Source organism: Camellia sinensis, chromosome 9 (assembly GCF_055761805.1).
Source record: "Camellia sinensis isolate YWXY chromosome 9, ASM5576180v1, whole genome shotgun sequence".
Lineage (NCBI taxonomy): Eukaryota > Viridiplantae > Streptophyta > Magnoliopsida > Ericales > Theaceae > Camellia > Camellia sinensis.
Window position 1 is genome coordinate 74101516 of NC_138969.1, and position 23299 is coordinate 74124814.

At 32.0% G+C, this 23299-nt stretch overlaps 2 pseudogenes; both read right to left on the bottom strand.

Moving 5' to 3' along the window:
* Positions 1 to 2144: 2144 nt before the first annotated feature.
* Positions 2145 to 4123, bottom strand: LOC114314132 (desiccation-related protein PCC13-62 pseudogene; annotated as a pseudogene).
* A 10810-nt stretch (positions 4124 to 14933) lies between these two features.
* Positions 14934 to 16870, bottom strand: LOC114279448 (desiccation-related protein PCC13-62 pseudogene; annotated as a pseudogene).
* Positions 16871 to 23299: the final 6429 nt, after the last annotated feature.

A 23299-nucleotide genomic window follows, 5' to 3' on the forward strand; every position in this document is an offset into this window, starting at 1 on the left:
AAAAATAATTATAATGAATCTTATGTTTTTCTAAGTATAGTAATTGTTATATCCACACATATAATATGTTATATGAATCTACTTATAAAATTAAAAAATAAATAATAATAAAATTCATTATAATAATATGTATAAGATAAGTTTATCACTTTTTGGCCCCGTTTGTTTGGAGAGTTAGAGGGGGGATTGGGATTGATAGCGAGATGAGACCCACTAATATTGTGTTTGTTTTGAGAGATAGGAAGGGATTGATAGTAAGGTCCTGATTAAGATGGGTCTCCCCAAGAGGATTCGGATGGGCCTCCAGGACTTGGTATTAAAAAAATAGTCCGGTGGACAAGAAATTTTTTTTTATTTATTTTTTGTTTTATTTTTTACACGTCGGGCATTTTTTTTTTTGAACATTAATATTTAATTTTTTGTATTTTTTATTAAGTAAAAATCATTATTTTATTTGTTTTATTTTTTTCTGAAAATTTTTTATTTTATTTTTATTTTTTTTAAATTTTTTACATGTTGGGCATTTTTTAAAAACATTAATATTTAATGTTTTTGTATTTTTTTTATTTTTTTTTTATTTTATATTTATTTTATGTAAAAATAATTTAACAATCCCTACACTAACAACTATCATCAAAACAAACATAATTTTACTTAATCTCCTCACTATCAATCCCCTCACTATTAATTCTTTTACTATTAATCTCCCCTATTCCACCTTTAAAAACAAACGGGAAGATAAGCTACCCATATCTGACTTCAACGAGAGCTGAAAACCAATCCACTTTTACACCCAAATAAAATCTTGACAAATAAATAAGAATCACTCTAAAAATTGTATGTATCTAAAACTTGTGTCTCAAAAATTATTTTAAAAATGAGTTGTAATGTTGATTTGATGTGAAAATGTGATTTTTTTAATAATTCTACTTTTTTGAATATGTGACATTATTATTACTATATGAAATTAAGGTTTTAAAGATAAAAATTTAGAAATAAAATATTTTTATAGTTAAAAGTGTTATTATTTTATTTTTGAATGACAAAATTGGACATTTAGTGATTAATTACTAATCTTTTGAGATCAAAAGTTTTGTCTCAAAAAATAAACTTCTTTGGGATTAGGTTATTTTATCCCTAAAAGTATATTTATTAGCGATATTTTCGGAATTTTGTCCTTGATAGCACTTTTTTTTTTTTTTAACGACTTATTAGTGACTATTCTTGCGACAGTTGAAATTAGTTCTTAAATATTTTTTATAATAAAATTTATACTTCTAAAGAACCAAAAAAAAAAAAAAAAACAACAACAACAACAACGTAATCTTTAAAACTGTTGTATGTTGTGGTGATTCAATATTGATATGTTCAACAACAATTGTACAAATCATCTTTATTTGCCTCATAGGCTGTATTCAATTTTTCAAACCTAACTTTTCTTATGTTCTTTGTAATTGTAAAGTCTCTTGCTATTTTTGTGTTTATAATGTTTGGTCAACATTTTCTACTTATGGTGTTGGTCAATGGTCCATATTTTCCACAAAATAGCCCGCTCTTGAAGATTGAACGAATGTGAGATCTACACAAGTATAATAAAAAGATTAAAAAAAATTAAAAGGCTCATAAAAATGAATAGATGATCTCGATTTGACTGAATCTTTATATACAAGGAAATAAATAATATTCACTTGGTTACTACATAAATCTCTTAATTGTAGTTCTAAGCTTGAGCAGTTGCTGCTATATGTGTACATGTAACATTAAAATCATAATTAGGATTGACGGTAAAGCTTAAACAATAATTGGGATTTTATTATTATATGTACGCATATACATATATGATATGTGGTCATGTATTTTTGTTTGGTGAAAATGAATTGTTTGCTTGGCATATAAGCAAATTATGCTTAATGTTAAATTATATGCAAAAAAAATTCTCAATTTTAAAAGAGAGTGAAATTTCACACAATGATCTATCATTTTTACCATAATGGAAGAACCATACTCATTACATTCGACTGTGCTACATGATACTTAAGAGAGTGAAGCTTATTGACACCAACATTTGCTAGTTTTAAGAATTTTGAAAACAGAGGATTCAGTGCAATGCCTCTACTAGCTCCTACTTATTTGAAGCCTCATCATTATGCAGATGGTAGATGTGATTTTGCAATTCTACCATCAGCTCCCTTAGGGTAAAAGCCACCAGGGACATGCTCATCTCCACTGCTATATATAATCCGTAATATCTCCTCTGGGGTTCTATCATATCCAACAGAATTTTGATCCCCAGCAAGAACATTACCCCTAAGCTTTCCCTCGGCTCCTTGGAAAGTTGGAACGATAAGGCCTTCGTCTTTTACGCCTGCACTTCCCAACTTATTTCGTAGCACTGAGATGCGGTCGGTGAATTCTGCCACTGTGATTCCATATGGCGTCACCTTCTCCCTTGCCCTCTCGTAAAGAAGTACTCGGATAACTGCATCTTGGCCCGACTCTACGGCCAAAAGCCCAGCCACTAGCTGATACATATACATAGCAAGAAAAAAAAGAAAAAGAAAAAAAGAAATTAGTTTCATAGATTATTGGATGAGTTTTACCGAGATTTTTTTTTTTTATTTATCACTACATGTTTTTTGGATATGATGAATTTTATATGTTATTATTTTATGCATTGGGATAAGAGGTGAAAAAATAGGTAAAATTCATACAATACTAATTCGTTATTTCAAAAATTATTGACACAGTGAACTCATAAGCTATATATATATATAAAATAAAATAAAAAAATTGTTTCTGAGTCGGTGATTTTAAAAAATTCACAACTGCATCATTCAATTCTCAATTGATTGTTACTCAATACATGACGGATACTAATTCATATGGCAGTTTCATATTGAGATTGTAGCATATACACATACCCTTTTGGAAATGGGGCTTTGGAGTTTTGGATTTGCACCAACATATCCAGTGAGTCCAACATAGGGAATAACATAGGATGCAAGAAGAAAGTTGAGTTCATTAGCATATGGATCGAAAGCTGGCTTCAATGCCCTTCCAAATGCACTATTCATCACATTCCCAAATGCTTCTGCACTCAGATTCAGCAGTGGCCTTGGAAATCCTCTTACTGTGTTCTTGATGGCCCTGCATTTATAAGATGATCAAGACCAACGCATCTAGAAATTTTTTTCTAGAAAGTGAAAGAAAATAACACTCGGTTTGTTTTGATGAAAAATATTTTAGAAAAAAAATCTACATTTTATAGCATTTGTACAATAAAAACAAAAGTCAACATCAAATGTTTATGTGATCAATTAAAAACAAATTTATTTAGACAAAAAAAAAAAATTCAACTTTTGAAAAAACCACACTATCACCATTTCTACTATCCTACCAACACCATCACCTCCTCCACCCCACCATACCACTATCCTATACCAACATCACCACCCTTCCACCCCACCACCACCATCACCACCCCACCACTTCCTCTGCCACTCTACCACCCCTACCACCACCGCCACCACTACTCTACCACCACATCCTACAACCAACACCACCACCACCACTACTACCACTGAGCCACCACCTTCATCACTACCATAACCATTGACACATTAATTTCAAAGTTGCTTATAGGAAAACATTTTCTATTAAAAAAAATTCTTCATATTTTTCATAAAAAATATTTTTTACAAACAAATGAATCGTAGAGTAGTATTGAGAAAGGGGAAAAAAAATCATTTAGATGAAATTACCTCAAGTGACCGACTTCCTGGAAGGCGAATTGGAGGATAACGTCCTTCGTGAATGGGTCAAGTCTGGCCTTGGTGGTGCCAACCGGTGGTGGACCGCCCATGGTGAGATTGGGAGCTATGCTATCCAACCCATAACCCAAAGATCCCCATAAGAAGAACTCTGCTTCCAAATACTCTAAATTTAAAGGGAACTCTAAGAGATCTATATCAGAGCCTGGGATGGCTGAATTATAGTTTTCTGAACAGTAAGAGGTGGGAAGAAAGAGTAGGAGGAGAAGGATGGATGAGATGACAACGGTGGTGGTGGTGGTGGTGGTGGTGGTAGTGGTGGCCATGCTGGTTGTGGGAATGGATAGTGCCATCTTCTTGTCTTTGTTTTGGTACTGATGTATGTTTCATGTAGTTTCACCAACCCACACAAATCTATCTATATATATACATACATTTGAATTTTTAGACAGTTTTGTAAATAAGGAAAATCATTTTGCAACTTTTAAATGAGTAAAACTGGTTGGTAATTTTGAATTATTTGGTAATAAGAAAATTTGTTTGGCAAATTATTGAATGTGATAATTATTAATAGTGAAAGACAATTTTACAATAAAAAAAAAAAGTATAATAGCGTTCACTTAAATAAAGTGTACATTTTATATAATAAAATATAGAGAGTTAGTATGTACAAATCAAATATTAGTATGTATTTTTCATATTAAATGATATGATTGTTTGTATTTATTTATTTATTTTTTATGTGAAAACACTTGTGATTAAGATTTATAATTTTAATAATACTATTGTCACATTATTTTCGACTTACTTTTTTTTATAATTTTTTTTAAAGTCATTTTTTTTTTTATAAATATGGGTTTTACACAGTCAAGATTTAAGAAGCCAACGTGGCAGAAGGGTAGTCCACAGTCAAAAATTCAGAAACCAAGTGGGAGTTGATCTGAAAGGAAAACTTGTTTGTGGAGGAGGAATAGGACATACAGGAGGCTCTACTTAAATGCGCATTGTCTTGTATTAATGGTGGTTTGTTGTTAGTAGGAGCTTCTTCATTCAGGAATAAAAACAAAAAAAATAATCTTTACCCATCAAGTCGGGTAATTTTTTTATTTTTTATTTCCTAATTATACATTTGTAGTAAAATTTAAAATGCATTTATTATAAAATTAATAAATATTCCATATTTCATACATTAATCTTTACCCATCAAGTATAGTAAATTTTTAAATTTTCTTCCGAAATTATATCTATATATATCTATCCATCTGTATGTTTGTTCTATATATTAAATAAAAGAGACTTTTCGCAAAAAATCTTATGAAAATTACTACACTTCTAATTAAATTTGTGAATTTTTACTTAAAAGTAATTTAAAAAACACTATTGACTAAGCTGTTAAACTAATAATTGTAAACGAATAACACTAGGGACCCTCCCATATTTATCCAAATAGTGGAGGCTTTCAAAGGAAAAAAAATAACATTCCAATTAATTAATTTATCAATGTAGTTGGTAAATTTGTAGGTAAATTAGGGAGGCTCCCTAGACTTATTGATTATCAATAAACATAATATTGCTTCCAAATTTATATTTTTCTGAAGGAAAGATAAAATAATCTGCTTCCTAATGTATCCAAATCTATTCTCTCTCATAAAATTCAAAAGGAAAAATTAAAAGATATCCAAAATACTAATTACAAATTTTCAAGTATTGATTATCTACCTCATTTAATTTAAAATTTATACTATTATATAAGTAAAAATGTTGTTAAGTATTTGAGTTTTAAAGTATAAATGTAATTTTTTTTTTCAATTTTAAAAATATAAAAATACACATGTCATGAAATCATTGGATATTTGGTCAATATGGTAATATATTGGACATTTAATCTTATCCCCTTTAAAACATTGTTAATTATGGTAGTATTATAATTGATGTTTTCTCTATAACTCTTTTAAAACATTCTATATATATAGCAGTTAAGTCTAATATTTTAACTTTTCAAAATTTCAAAAAAAAAAAAAAACGATATTTTAAAATTTTCTTAACTTATATTCTTTAAAAAAAAATCACTTTAATTTTAAAATTTGTATCTATCTATATTAAAATTTTATATAATATAAGCAAAAACATTATTGGAAAATTTTTCCAAGCATAATCTAGAGTTATATATGAAAAATAGATAATACATTTACGTTGTAAAATCAAAAATCTATATATTACATAATTAATAAATAGTTCATATCAATGTTTTAAAAACCGGACCGGTGAGTAAATCGGAAAATGATCGGATGGACGGGTCACCGGTTCAACCCGACCGTGACGTCATAAATATATTAAAATTATATTTAAATAAAAATATAAGTAATAAAATTATAAATTAAAAATTTTAATAATCTTAAATATTTCTCTTAATATTTTTTTTATTAAAAAATATAAAAATATATTTAAAAATATTATTAATTTTAATTTTGAAAGAAAAAATCAAATATTCAATATTCAATATTCCCTCCATATGATTTTAATTCAAATAATTTGATTGAAAGAAGAGCAAAAATTTTGGAGGGATATCAAAATTTTAAGTTTCCCTCCAATAAATTTGATTGAATCCCACATAGATTTCTTGAGTTTTTTTGAAAGAATTTTTTTCTTATAAATAGATAGAGGCTTTCACAATAATTTCAAGCTCTCAATGGAATTCCTCACAAGAGGAGACCCTTAAAAGAGAGTTTCCAATTAAATTTTTATTATATATATATATATATATAATAAGAAAGAAAGAAAGAAAAGAGAGAAAGAATAAAGAAAAGAAAAAAAATACAAAAGTTCATTTTTATCAACCCGGTGAACCGGAATCAGGTCGACCGGTTTGCCGGTCCGACCGCCGGTTTTTCCGGTTCTCTCAAAATAGGCCGATTTTCCACTATGACCGGTTCTGTGGGTGTACCCAAACCGGAACCTCGACCGGTCGGCGGTTCAACCGGTTGAACCGGCCGGTCCGGTCCGGTTTTTAAAACCATGGTTCATATATCATAAACTAATCTTACAATTAAAGAAAAGGCTCCTATCCTTTGCAGGTAGACTAACTTTGATTAAGTCTGCTTTATCAAATCTTCCTATTTATTATCTATCTTTGTTCAAAATGCCTTGTGGAGTGATTAGAGAGATTGAAAGGCTTGAAGCTTCTTTCTTTTAGGGTGGGAATGGATTAAAGAGGAAGGTTCATTTGGTGAAATGGACTGGAGTCTCTAAAAGTCTGAACCAAGGTGGGCTAGGAATTACAAGACTTAAGGATGTCAATGGAAGCTTACTTCTTAAATGGTGGTAGAAATATGGAAGTGAAGTAAATGCTTTTTGGAGAAGAATGTTGTGTAGCAAGTACATGATTGAGGAGGTTCATGGCTCCCACCTGTAAACTCAACAGCTAGATTGTCTAGAATCCGGGGAGATGTAATTGCAATTGCTAGTTATAGTCAACCTCTTGTGGAGTTCTTTTTGGGCAAGTATCAGATAAAGGCAGGCAATGGGCGTAGAATCAAGTTTTGGTATGATAAGTGGGTTGGAGGTAGGTGCCTTAAAGATGAATTCCCTAGGCTTTTTAGTTTGTCTAATGCAAAGGAAGGCACATCGTTTTATTTCTTTAAGAGGAAATCTAGCTCCAGAGAGTGGGACTTCTCCTTCCGTAGGTTAACAGGTGGGCTGCAGTGTTACTGGTGGCTCCTCCACTGAGACTAGATGAAGAGGACTACCCTGTTTGGAATGGATCTAATGGTGATAGTTTTAAGGTCTTAGATATATATCGGTTTAGTGATTCTCTCTGGGGCCCCTCTCTCTAAATTTGTAAGTTTGTTTGGAATAATGGCATTCCCCTCAAAGTTCAGTTTTTTGGGTGATTGGCTTGGAGGAATAGAGTTAAAACAGGGGTGCTTATACAACATTTACATGTTCTGAACAATAATGCTTCTGTGGTATGTGTTTTTTGTAAAACTAAAGATGAATATGATATTCATGTCCTATTACATTGTCTATTTTCATGGCAGTTGTGGTCTGATTTAATGCTTTGGTGGGGGTGTCTATGGGTGGTGCCAAGGTCTATTGAGTACTTATTTCATTGGTGGTTAGGATGGAATCATAAGAAACTAGTTAGGAGATTGTGGAGAGCCCTGCCTTCTATTGTGCTTTGGTCCATATAGAAGTTAAGGAATGATTGTATTTTTAATTAATGGAGTGCATTCTTGTGAGTCTGAGTTAGGAGAGCTTATTAAGATTAGATTTGCTTTATGGGTTAAAGCTTCTTTAAAAGGGAACGTGTACTCTGCTATGGATTTAATTAATAATTTGGCTCAGATTAAGGAATATAGCTGAGGATTGCCATGGTTGTTATCAACAATTTGCCTCTTGATTTGGGTTCTGGTCTGGTATATCTGGTGTGTATGGTCTAATATAATCTGAGGATGTTATTGGGTTTGCTAGAATCTGGTGTGGTATTTTGGGTGGATTTAAAGTGCTTGGGCTACTGTTATAATCTGATGACTAATATATTTTGAGGGTTGTTATTGGGTCTGTTATAATCTGAGGGCTGCTTTTTGGGTGTGTATCAGGTTAAGGAATGCAATGGCTGATTGTCATGGATGTAATTAGCAATTTGCCTGCTGATTTGGCTCCTAGACTGATATATCTGGTGTTTATGGTATGACATAATCTGAGGGATAATACTAGTGTGTTTGGTGTGTATCTGATAGATTTGCAATCTGTTAGCATAAGTTTTCTCTGCTGTTTTGATATTTTGGTTGCTATCTGTTGCTATCTGCTGTCTTTGATATATGTTGTATTCTGTTGCTATTTGTTGTCTTTGTGTATTTATTGCAGTTTTGTAAGCTCTGTTGCAGTTTGTATTTGTTGGTCTCTCACCAACAGGTGCTTGGATTGATGCTGCCATGTGATTGTGCGAGTCGCTTAGTGCCAACCTAGTTGGGATTGGGTTGTCTCGTTATGATTGTTTTTGCATCATTCCCCCCCCCCCTCTTTGTTGATGTTTTTTTCCTTGCATGTAAGGTTCTCTATCATCAATAAAATTTTCTTTGTTGTTGATAATAATAATAATAATAATAATTTTTGCACGTCAAGTAGAGTAATTTTTTATTTTTTATTTTTATTTCCTAATTATACATTTGTCATAAAATCTAAAATGCATTTATTGCAAAATTAATAAATATTTCATATTTCATACATCAATCTTTACCAATCACGTATAGTAAATTTTTTAAATTTTCTTCCAAAATTATATATTTATACTATATATTAAACAAAAGAGACTTTTCACGAAGAACCCTGTAAAAGACTACTACACTTCTAATTAAATTTGTGAATTTTTAATTAAAAAATAATTTAAAAAACACTACTGACTAACCCATTAAACCAATAATTATAAAAATAGTAATGATTTCAAATTTATGTTTTTCTAGAAAGAAGATAAAATAATCTCCTTCCTGATTTATCCAAATCTGTTGTCTCTCATAAAATCCAAAAGGAAAAATTAAAAGATATCCAAAATGCTAATTATAAATTTTCAAGTATTGATTTATCTACACATTTAATTTAAAATCTATGTATAAACAAAACGTTGTTAAGTATTTGAGTTTTAGAGTGTCAATGTAATTTTTTTTTCAATTTTAAAAATACGAAAATACACATGTCATGAAATTATTGGACATTTAATCAAATATGATAATATATTGGACATTTATTTAATCTTACCTCCTTTAAAACATTGTTAATTAGATCAATATGGTAGTATAATAATAAGAGATTTATTTATAAATCTCATTTAGAGGACATATAACCCAATAAGAGGGTGTTTGTTTGGTAGGATTCACTCATGGGATAAGACTCCATATCCGGAGTATAGAATAGTTTATTATTTGGTGCAGAAATTTTACACTTATTGGATTATTCTATCATAATGAGGGTATGAGACACAAAATGCAAGATAACTATTCCCATGGAATTAGATAGTAAAAAGACATTTTTGACCCTCTACTATTTAACATATTTTCCCTCATTATTTTTCACATAATTCTAGGCATTCTGCTCACCTTGTGGCTAAGGAAGCAAAACAACTCTATCATGCATTTCTGTGGTCTTGTTATATAATTATGTTGTTCTATTCCTAAAAAAAAAACAAAACCAAACAAAACCAAACAAAAACAAAAGGATTAAGTTGTTGTATTTCTGGGATGGTGTTCCTACATTTGTGTATGTGTTCCAAGAATTGTGTTGTGCTAAAATAGTGGAAGTTAGTGTTGGGTTTGTTTTGACCTAATATTAAGGAGTTAAAAAAATTTCAAATTTGGTGCATTCATGGCATTAACTATACTTAGTAAAGTAAAATAAAATTTAAAAATCTCAATTAAAAATTAAAATAAATTTATGTAATTTTTATTGATGTTCTATTTATTTAATTTTTTAAAAGTTCTGGTCAAAAAATAAAATAAAATTTACAATTCAAATTTAATATTCCTATTATTTAGTAAACAATTCAAAAGGACAAAATAGTTTTTTGAGTATTTATCCTTCTTCTCAATATCTCAAACAAATATAAGATTAAAAAGAATAGTCATTTCATGATATTTAATCTCATTTTTTTTTTTTGATTGGCAAAAAAAAAAAAACCTTTATTGATGAACGATAAAACATTACATCAGAAAAGGAAACAGATGGGTGCAAAAGCATCATAGCGAAACATAGGTTGGCACCAATATGACCGTCCAATCCCTTGCAAGCACACCATCACAGTTGGTGAGCAACCAACCAGAAGAAAAACAAAACAAAAAGCAACAGACAACACAAAAACCAGCACAACAAAAGGTCGCCAACAGCTAACATCCAGCAAAAGCTTGTGATTGCAAAGCCTCCACTACTTGAGCATCACCTGATGAAGAACTCTAATCTAGGAATGGCAACGGGGCGGGGCGGGGCGGGGCCGGGGTTTGTCCTCCCCGTCCCCAATCCCCGAAAGTATGGAACTCCCCGTCCCCAACCCCGATCCCCGATGGTGAACCCCTCACTTCCCCCTCCCCCGTCCCCTAACGGGGATCGGGTTTCTTCAACCCCGTAAAATCCCCGACGGTGACGGAGTCAGAGCTGAGTGAGTCGTTGTCATCACACACACACACGCACACACACACACACATACAACTAAGATCTGAGTCGTGAACTTGAGAGAGTGATCATGGCGGTGGAGCTGTCAAAGCAACGGAGAGACGGAGACTTTGGTTGCGGTGGAGCAACGAGCGGCGGAGCTGTCAAAGCTCCGCTGCAACGAGCTTGAGAGACGAGAGATAAGAGCAGTGGAGAAAGAGAGGATCTAAGATGAGTATCTGAGAGAGGATCTGCAACGAGCTTGTGTTTTGGTTTTGGGATTGTTAGATGAGAATTGAAATAAGAGAGAGAGATGAGTATATATTATAATATATTAGATATAATATTATATTATATTAGATGAGTGTAATATATTAGATCTGAAATGAGAGAGGGAGAGGGAGGCAGGGAGAAACGGGATGGGGAACGGGGCCGGGGTTGGGCCGGGGCCGGGGCGGAAGAATTTATCATCGTCCCCGCCTCGAAAATGATCGGGGATTTTTTTTTGAATATCGTCCCCGGCCTGTCGGGGGTGTTTTTCGAGGAAACCCCGTGTTAATTGGGGTCGGGTCCCCATCAGGCCGGGTTTAAATTGTCATCTCTACTCTAATCTCATGACTAAACAAACATAAGATAAACATCATTTCCAATCAAATAATCAAAGGACTATGTATTTTAGGATTAACAGTTCGATGGATTACAATTCCTCATTATCCAGTCTGTACAAATAAACATGACCTAAGTCCACAAAGTATTCTTGTGTTCCACCAAGTCTCATACTATTAAAAAAAATAAAAATAAAAACACTAATCTTTGCACATCAAGTAGAGTAATTTTTTTTTTAATTTTTTATTTCCTAATTGTAAATTTGCTGGAAAATATAAAATGAATTTATTACAAAATTAATAAATATTCAATATTTCATACATTAATCTTTACCCATCAAGTATAGTAATTTTTTTAAAAATTTCTTCCAAAACTATATCTATATATATATATATCTCTATCCATCTATATAATTGTAATATATATTAAACAAAAGGGACTTTTTGTAAAAAGCCTCTTGAAAACTACAACCACTACAATAAAATTAACTATTTACGACATCATATTTACGGCATGCATTAAATGCATGTCGTAGTTAATATACGACATTTTTTTTGCAAGCTATTAATGGTTTGTCAATAACAGCATACATGCCATGTAAGTTGTTAATTCATATATTTATGGCATGCAAAAGTATGCTGTAAAAAATGTATGTTCTTACGACTTACAAAAATATGTCGTAAAATATTTGTACTTAAGACGACATGCATTTCATGTTGTAAAATATTATAACTTTACATGACATGCTAATGAATGTCATGAAAACTTGTACAAAAATAAATAAATATATACAATTTGATTTTTTTATGGCATGCCAAAATATATCATAAAAAATATATATTTTCACGGCATACAAAAATATGTTATAAAATATTTACACTTAAGACAACATACATTTCATGTCGTAAAATATTAAATTTTATATGTTTTTGAATTTAGTGATATTTTTAGAAAATTAAAAAATGTTTTTCCTTCTCAAGTATATGTAAAACATTTGAATTTAAAAAGTTAAAAAAAAAAATTATTTAAAAACTTATGCCACACTCCCTTTCATTCTAGATCCATACTTGTTTTTGTCCCAAACCGTCTCATTCTCTAAAGAAATTATATTTTAATTATAAATAATAAAAAAAAAATTCTAGACCTTCTTAAATATTTATAAATTTCTAGTAGATATGACAAAAAAAAAATTCCCTAATAAACTAGATATTCTAGTTATAATCTAGATTTTTTTAATACAAAAACAATTTATAAACTTATACTTAAATCTTTTTTCCTAAAATTTTATACTCCAAATTTTATTTATTTATTAATATTGTTAAAATTACACATTTTTTGCATCTCAATTTTTTTTTTTATTAATGTTGTCATTTGTTTTTTCAACAGATTTATTAGCAATATGATATATTTTTTTTGTTTTTTTTTTATTGAACAGATTTATTAGCAGAATGAACCGATGCCGTTCAAAGGGATACCAGAGCTAGGTTGCCCTCACCCAGGAACTAATCTTTTCGGACATTATTTTGGAGTCTACAATGGCTCTCTTGCTTGGATACAATGTTATCCAACACTTCACGTGGCACCAAACGTTTTCAACATTTGGGTATTGAAAGAAGAACGTTGGACAAGAGAATTAATAGCTGGACCTTTTGAAGGAGCAATTCCGCTTGGCTTTTGGAAGAAAGGTGAGTTCCTCATCCAAGTTGAGGGCGGGCATTTGTACTTGGTAGACCCTAGTACCTTGAGATGAAGGATCTTCGAACTGTGGCTTCTCAGGCTATTGTTTACCATGAGAGCCTGGTTTCTGTTCAAAGAAGAGACGAAGAATTTGATCATTCGTATATTACACTACGTCTTGAGTTTGATGTTTTCTACTGAGATGTATTTGGATTTTCAAATTAGGATGTATTTGAATTTTAAATTAACCAAAGGCAAAAGAAATGAGAATAATAAGAGAACAAACTACTCATTTGTGAACTTTCTTTTTGAATAATTTTTTTTGTTTTCAACATCAAGCATGTTTCAGTTTTGATAATTTCGGTTTCACTAAAATTTTAAAAATGAGATGTAATGTTGATTTGATGTGAAAATGTGATTTTTTTAATAATTTAACTTTTTTGAATATGTGACATTAGTATTACTATAAGAAATTAAGATTTTAAAGACAAAAATTTAGAAATAAAATATTTTTGTAGCTAAAAGTGTTATTATTTTATTTTTGAATGACAAGATTGGACATTTAGTGATTAATTACTAGAGATCAAAAGTTTTGTCTCAAAAAATAAATTTCTTTGAGATCAGGTTATTTTATCTTTAAAAGTACATTTATTAGCGATATTTTCAAAATTTTGTCCCTAATAGCTTCTCTTTTTTTTTTTCACTTTTTTAGATGACTTATTAGCGACTATTCTTGCAACAGTTGAAATTAGTTCTTAAATAATTTTTGTAATAAAATTTATACTTTTAAAGACACAAAAAACAAAAAATACAAAAAAACAAAACAAAAACAAAAGCAACAACAGCAACAACAACGTAACCTTTAAAACTGTTGTATGTTGTGGTGATTCAATATTGATATGCTCAACAACAATTGTACAAATCGTCTTTATTTGCCTCATAGGCTGTATTCAATTTTTCAACGCTAACTTTTCTTATATTCTTTGTAATTATAAAGTCTCTTGCTATTTTTGTGTTCATAATGTTTGGTCAACATTTTCTACTTATGGTGCTGGTCAATGGTCCATATTTTCCACAAAATAGCCAGCTCTTGAAGATTGAACGAATGTGAGATCTACATAAGTATAATAAAAAGATTAAAAAAAATTAAAAGGCCCATAAAAATGGATAGATGATCTCGATTTGACTGAATCTTTATATATAAGGAAATCAATAATATTCACTTAGTTACTACATAAATCTCTTAATTGTAGTTCTAAGTTTGAGCAGTTGATGCTAATTGTAGTTCTAAGCTTGAGCAGTTGCTGCTATATGTGTACATGTAACATTAAAATCATAATTAGGATTAACGATAAAACTTAAACAATAATTGGGATTTTATTATTATATGTACACATATACATATATGATATGTGGTCATGTACGTTTGTTTGGTGAAAATGAATTCTTTGCTTGGCATATAAGCAAATTATTCTCTGAAATGGTCAAATGTTAAATTATTTGTAAAAAAAATGTCTCTCTTTTATAATTGAGAATTTTTTTTTAAAAGAGAGTGAAATTTCACACAATGATCTATCATTTTTACCATAATGGAAGAACCATACTCATTACATTTGACTGTGCTACATGATACTTAAGAGAGTGAAGCTTACTGACACCAACATTTGCTAGTTTTAAGAATTTTGAAAACAGAGGATTCAGTGCAATGCCTCTACTAGCTCCTACTTATTTGAAGCCTCATCATTATGCAGATGGTAGATGTGATTTTGCAATTCTACCGTCAGCTCCGTTAGGGTAAAAGCCACCGGGGACATGCTCATCTCCGCTGCTATATATAATCCGTAATATCTCCTCTGGGGTTCTATCATATCCAACAGAATTTTGATCCCCAGCAAGAACATTACCCCTAAGCTTTCCCTCGGCTCCTTGGAAAGTTGGAATGATAAGGCCTTCGTCTTTTACGCCTGCACTTCCCAACTTATTTCGTAGCTCTGAGATGCGGTCGGTGAATGCTGCCACTGTGATTCCATATGGCTTCACCTTCTCCCTTGCCCTCTTGTAAAGAAGTCCTCGGATAACTGCATCTTGGCCCGACTCTACGGCCAAAAGCCCAGCCACTAGCTGATACATACACATAGCAAGAAAAAAAAAAGAAATTAGTTTCATAGATTATTGGATGAGTTTTATCAAGATTTTCTTTTTTTATCACTACATGAGTTTTTTGGAAATGATGGATTTTATATGTATTTATTTTATGCACCGGGATAAGAGGTGAAAAAATAGGTGAAATTCATACAATACTAATTCATTATTTCAAAAATTATTGACACAGTCAACTCATAAGCTATATATATATATATATAACAAAATAAAAAATTGTTTTTGAGTTGGTGATTTAAAAAAATTCACAACTGCATCATCCAATTCCCAATTGATTGTTACTCAATACACAAAATACCGGTACATGATGGATACCAATTCACATGGCAGTTTCTTATTGAGATTGTAGCATATACACATACCCTTTTGGAAATGGGGCTTAGGAGTTTTGGATTTGCACCAACATATCCAGTGAGTCCAACATAGGGAATAACATAGGATGCAAGAAGAAAGTTTAGTTCATTAGCATATGGATCGAAAGCTGGCTTCAATGCCCTTCCAAATGCACTATTCATCACATTCCCAAATGCTTCTGCACTCAGATTCAGCAGTGGCCTTGGAAATCCTCTTACTGTGTTCTTGATGGCCCTGCATTTATAAGATGATCAAGACCAACGCATCTAAAAAAAAAATTTCTAGAAAGTGAAAGAAAATAGCACTCGGTTTGTTTTGATGAAAAATATTTTAGAAAAAAATCTACATTTTATAGCATTTGTACAATAAAAACAAAAGTCAACAACAAATGTTTATGTGATCAATTAAAAACAAATTTATTTAGACAAAAAAAAAAAAAAAAAAATTCAACTTTTGAAAAAACCACACTATCACCATTTCTACTATCCTACCACCACCATCACCTCCTCCACCCCACCATACCAGTATCCTACCAACATCACCACCCCACCACTTCCTCTGCCGCTCTACCACCCCTAACCACAACTCTACCACCACATCCTACAACCAACACCACCATCGCCACCACTACTGCCACTAAGCCATCACCTTCATCACTACCATAACCATTAACACATTAATTTCAAAGTTGCTTATAGGAAAACATTTTCTATTAAAAAAATTTCTTCATATTTTTCATAAAAAATATTTTTTACAAACAAATGAATCGTAGTATAGTATTGAGAAAGGGAAAAAAAATCATTTAGATGAAATTACCTCAAGTGACCAACTTCCTGGAAGGCGAATTGGAGGATAACGTCCTTCGTGAAAGGGTCAAGTCTGGCCTTGGTGGTGCCAACCGGTGGTGGACCGCCCATGGTGAGATTGGGAGCTATGCTATCCAACCCATAACCCAAAGATCCCCATAAGAAGAACTCTGCTTCCAAATACTCTAAATTTAAAGGGAACTCTAAGAGATCTATATCAGAGACTGGGATGGCTGAGTTGTAGTTTTCTGAACAGTAAGAGGTGGGAAGAAAGAGTAGGAGAAGAAGGATGGATGAGATGACAGCGGTGGTGGTGGTGGTAGTGGTGGCCATGCTGGTTGTGGGAATGGACAATGCCATCTTCTTGTCTTTGTTTTGGTACTGATGTATGTTTCATGTAGTTTCACCAACCCACACAAATCTATCTATATATATATATATACGTACATTTGAATTTTTAGACAGTTTTGTAAATAAGGAAAATCATTTTGCAACTTTTAAATGAGTAAAACTGGTTGGTAATTTTGAATTATTTGGTAATAAGAAAATTTGTTTAGCAAATTATTGAATGTGATAATTATTAATAGTGAAGAACAATTTTAGAATAAAAAAAAAGTATAATATCGTTCACTTAAATAAAGTGTACATTTTATATAATAAAATATAGGTAGTTAGTATGTACAAATCAAATATTAAATGATATGATTGTTTGTATTTATTTATTTATTTTTTTTTATGTGAAAACACTTGTGATTAAGATTTATAATTTTAATAATACTATTGTCACATTATTTTCTACTAACTTTTTTTTTATAATTTCTTTTAAAGTCATTTTTTTTTTATAAATATGGCTTTTACACAGTCAAGATTTAAGAAGCCAACGTGGCAGAAGTGTAGTCCACAGTCAAAAATTCAGAAACCAAGTGGGAGTTGATCTGAAAGGGAAACTTATTTGTGGAGGAGGAATTTAAAATGCATTTATAGTAAAATTAATAAATATTCCATATTTCATACATTAATCTTTACCCATCAAGTATAGTAAATTTTTAAATTTTCTTCCGAAATTATATCTATATGTATCTATCCATCTGTATGTTTGTACTACATATTAAATAAAAGAGACTTTTCGCAAAAAATCTTGTGAAAATTACCACACTTCTAATTAAATTTGTGAATTTTTACTTACAAATAATTTAAAAAACACTATTGATTATGCTGTTAAACTAATAATTGTAAACCAATAACACTAGGGAGCCTCCCATATTTATCCAAATAGTGGTGGCTTTCAAAGGAAAAAAAAAAAAAAAAAACATTCCAATTAATTAAGTTATCAATGTAGTTGGTAAATTTGTAGGTAAATCAGGGAGGCTCCCTAGACTTATTGATAAATTGCACTTACATCTCTTGAGATTTGGGTTTAATACATATCACTCCCTAACGTTTGGAAAATTACACTAACCCTCCTGTCATTGTAATTATTTAGAAGGAATCAAAACATTGAATTTATGCACTCTTTCTTTTCTTACTTGCTTTACTTACTATGTTCTTTTTTTTCCTTTCTTTTGCTTTACTTTTTTTTTTTCAATGTAATTTCCTCTATTTTTCTACTAGGAGTTGTTGTCTTTTATATAAGAAGGGGGATTTGTAAAATGAGACTATTACCATATGTTGGAAAAAAAAATAGTTTTTTGGTGACTTTAATTAAATATTAAAGTAGGTCCCAACCATCTATTGAGTTGGGTCTAAGTGTGTCTAGATACTTTACAATGAGATCTTTATACCACAAATATAATGGCCAAAAACCATTGAGATTTGAATGAAAAATTGCCTCATGAATTTAGCTTCATGAAAGAGGTAATGGGGTTTGTAACTTCTGGCTTTATTACAGAGTTGAATAGAGCATTAATGAGGTTTGTAACTCCTGCATTAATGGGGTTTGTAACTCCTGCATTAATGGAGTTTGTAACTCCTGCCTTTATTGCAGAGGTTAATAGTGCATTAATGACCAGCCATAAAGGCTGGAGGCTTCTTCTATCTCCCCATACATGTATAAATTGAGATCCTCCTGTCAAGTCTCAAACACAGAAATTATTTCTTCCATTGTTTAGCCAGGTTGCTAGAAATTTCTACAGTGAGAAAGTATTGTCACTGTTTTGTTCGCTAAGCTAGACAGAGAGTGCTTCTGCCGTAGCTGGTTTTGACCGTCGTATCCTCGGAGACAGACGCCGGGATTCCTCAAGCACTCGACCCGTGAGGCGGCGAAATCTGTTTTAAGGAAACTGCTACCGTGCAGGCTTCGGTTTGGTTTCTTTGCCATTTTATTGTTTTGTATTTTTTTGTTGAAATTTAGTTGTAATTATCAGCATGTGTTCTTAGTATATATTTAATTTTGTTTTCTTCATAAATCTATTTATTAATTTCACAAGATGAACAACAAGCTTAAAACAGATTTATATATATTTTCTATGAAGTTGATCGAATAGATTTATATAGACAATTGTATAATGTTACTAGAAACTGTTGCGGAATTGCTCCCTATTTCAATGATTGTAAATTATGCAATGTGATTCTCTAATTGCTTAGTTTAATTAGAATGCTCTATCATAATTTGTATACTTAATTGTATTTATCTGATCTTATTTTATGCGCATGGTTCATCATTCCACTACCATGATTTGCATGATTTAATCTTTAGAATTTTTTTCATGTTAATTGCTAAATAGTTATTGGTTTCTAACAATTATTTAATAATTCTTTTATAACTCATGGCAATAAATTTAATTTTAGTAATTGAGATCATAAATTTTAAGGTTTTGTAACTTGTATAGTATCTTAATTCCTTAGTTATTTTGCTATTCTACGATTTGCTAGAAGGTTAAATAATATCTTATTGTATGTACAATTGCTTTAGATTAGTTGCTTTATATTATGTTATCATTTGCTACTAACTCTCTTTGTAGGCATACCTAAGCGTAGAAAGGAATTGTATGGACTACTTATAATCCTCAATTGGATTGGTTTATTTTTCCTTTATATTTGAAGAAATTTTTTGCCAGAAGGCATGAGTTGAGCAAAGCCAGTAGGCTTCATTTTAGCAAGAGGGCTTCATTTTCTACTAGAGAGCATGAGAACATTTGAAGTTTGCAAAGAATGCATTAGACGGAGTGCTACAGTTTGCCAGAGGGCTTCAGCTAAAGTGTCTTAAGGTTTGAGTTTGCTAGAGAGCAACAGCCAAGAGGGCTTCAGAGATTTAGTTGGTTTGTTTACCAATTTGAAGTAGCAAGTTTTATTTGCTTGTATTATTAGAAGCATTTTATATGCATGTATTTGGTTGTAGCAATTTTTAAATTGCTTGTAAGTTTGGAACTTGGTTTGGTTTTTTGGAATAGAAACCAAAGTGTTTAGCCTTGGCTAAAGAGTAGTTCTTATTTGTTCAGAAATGACAAATAAGACGGATTTAGTTTCAAACTTTTGGAGTTTGAGGAAGTCTTTGGTTTAATCATTTTATTCCCAAAGTGTTGGAAAACCATGTTTGGAGAAAGTCTTTGGTTATAATTTGATTATGTCCAAAGTGGTTTGGTTTTTGAGAAAGGAAACCAAATTTTAGCATTAGCTAAAATATCTCTGATTTTTATTTAGAAATCATGGGCTCAGTTCCGGGAGTACCGGTTAACTTTCATGGGCTCAGTTCCAGGAAAACCGATTAACTTTTATGAGTGGTGTAATTCTGGTAGCAAATTTTATTTGCTTAGGAATTGGTTTGTTATAACCTATAACCTAGTTTATCCCCTGGAAATCTTAATTTTAAAATCGTTTCCTATGGACTAGGAGTCAACATGCTCTTGAATGTTTTGTCAAAAGGTTAACTGGGTTTTAAGTAGGACCGATGTGATCCCTCCTGTCTTCCTGGGAACATTCCTGACCATGTTCGATTCTAGGTTAAATGGTGAGACTAGTTTTGAATTAAATTTCCATCTGAGGGATTTTCTAAGGGTTAAGTTTAATTTCTGGAATCACAGAAGTGAAATTCTGTTGTGATTTTTCAGACATGGCTTCAAGAGGTGACAACAGAAATGTTGTTCGACCTGACAATGTTAAGCCTTACGAGATTCTTAAAAGAAGATCTAGAAAGATCAAGTATGATTAAAGGAAATCATAAGATTACATGATAACATTTCTGAATTAATCAGAGGCAATTAGTATGTTATCCTTGTGTCAATTATAGCATATATGATTGCTATGTGACTTTGCTTGAAAGCAAAGATGAGACAACCCATTAGGGTGGGTGAATATATTTTTGAATTTTTAAATTCCAAATATATTCTTAAATTGGTGGCTCCTAGTGTGTATAAGATCACTGATCACAGAGATAGAAAACTGGTAGTTCCTAGAAGGTGTTAGACCACTGGCGACTCAGTTATGAGATTGTGATTCCTAGTAGTGAACAGATTACTGATCACATGTCAAGACATGATGGTTCCTAGTAGTAGAGAGGCTACTGATCATATGTCAAGACATGCTGATTCCGAGTAATGAAAGAGTCTATTGATCCTATGTCAGGACGTTGTGATTCCTAGTAGTAAAGTGACTACTGATCACAGGTTAAGACATTGTGATTCCTAGTAGTAGAAAGTCTACTGACTACATATTGAGAAATTAGTGATTCCTAGTGATAAGACTACTGGCCATGTTATGAAGTTCCATATAGTAGACTATTGAACATTGGATTTGTGTTTCCTAATAGTAAGACTATTGGCTTCAGAGTGATAGGTTAGACCGAATATATTTGGGTGCCTAATTCGGTTGATGACATTCTGGGAATCTATTTACTGTGATATGATTTTGAGAGTTTCATAATCATTGTGACACAAGGAATTGTTTAAAGACCCTGCATGAATTTTCGAAAAAAAAGCCAAAAGCCTTTGTATAAATTCTACAAATGTGGGGGTGTCAGGCAAAAGACGGGAATACCTAAACCCAAGAGGGTTAGGATAAGCCTAAAAATCCGTTGACTTTGTATTCAACGGTTATGCACAATATAACAGTGCATATCGATTTCTTGTGGTTCAGTCTGCTATTCCAGATATACACAAGAATACTATCATGGAATCAAGAAATGCATCTTTCTTTGAAAATGTATTCCTAGTTCCATGTAAGAGGTTGAGGTGACAATGATTACATAGCTAATCAAACAAATGATCACTTACGTGATCAAGTTGATGATCAAGCTGAAGATGTAGATGAGCTAAGGACTGCAAAGTCCTTTGGTCCGGATTTTTTGACTTATATGTTAGAGGGAGAACCTCGAACTTTCTATGAAGCTGTGACTTCACCTGAAAGTCCTTTGTGGAAAGAAGCAATTAAGAGTGAGATTGACTCCATCTTGCAGAATCATACTTGGGAGTTGGTTGATCTACCCCTAGGCAGTAAGGCCTTGGGGGAGTAAGTGGATCTTTAAAAGAAAGATGAAAGTTGATGGGTTAATTGATAAGTATAAAGCTGGCTAATTATCAAAGGATAGAAGCAGAGAGAACGCTTGGATTACTTTGATACGTATTCACCTGTGACAAGGATTACCTCCATTCGCATGGTGATTGCGATAGCAACGCTACGTGGTCTAGAGATACATCAGATGGACGTAAAGACAACTTTCTTAAATGGAGGTTTGAATGAAGAAATCTACATGGAGCAACCCGAGGGGTTTTCAGCTCCAGGACATGAGAAGTTTGCCAACGCTATGTTGTCAAATGGATTTAGAATTAATGAGTGTGACAAATATGTATATATTAAAGACACTGACAGTGGTTATGTCATTTTGTGTTTATACGTTGATCACTTACTCATTGTTGGTAGTAATGATGAGATGATTAAAACTACCAAGAGATTGTTAAACTCTAAGTTTGACATGAAAGATATGTGCCTTGCAGATGTTATTCTAGGTATTAAGATTACCAGAACATCTAGTGGAAGTGTACTTTCTCTGTCTCACTAAGTTAAGAAAATACTTGAGAAACTTAGTAAATCAAATACAAGTGTGTTTAAGACACCGGTAGACGTGAGTCTACACTTGACCAAGAATATTGGTGAGAGTGTCTCTCAACTAGAATATTCTTGGGTCATTAGCAATTTGATGTATTTGATGAGCTGTACAAGGTCAGATATAGCCTACTCTGTTAGCAGGCTTAGTAGATACATGAGTAATTCGAATGCTACTCATTGGAAGGGCATTGTGCGAATGTTAAGGTATTTACGCTACACTTGGGATTATGGGCTACATTATACTCGATATCCAGCGGTGCTTAAAGGCTATAGTGACGCAAATTGGATATCAGATATAAAGGACTCAAAATCCACTAGTGGATATGTGTTCACTCTTGGTGGGGCAGCCGTGTCTTGGAAATCTTCCAAGCAAACGTGTATATCTAGATCAACGATGGAATCAGAGTTTATTGCTTTGGATAAAGCAACGGAAGTAGCTAAATGGCTTTGCCATTTCCTTGAAGATATTCTACGTTAGTCTAAACCTATGCCTGCTATTTGTATTCATTGTGATAGTTAATCTGCAATTGGTAGGGCAGAGAGTAATATGTATAATGGAAAGTCTAGACATATCCGTCGTAAACATAATTCCATACGACAACTACTCTCGAACGGAGTTGTCTCTTTAGACTTTGTAAAATCTAAAGACAACATTGCGGATTCGCTAACCAAAGGGTTAAATCGAGTGTTAGTCGAAACGTCGTCAAAAGGAATAGGGTTGAGGCCTTTGGAAGTTACTGGAATGGAAAC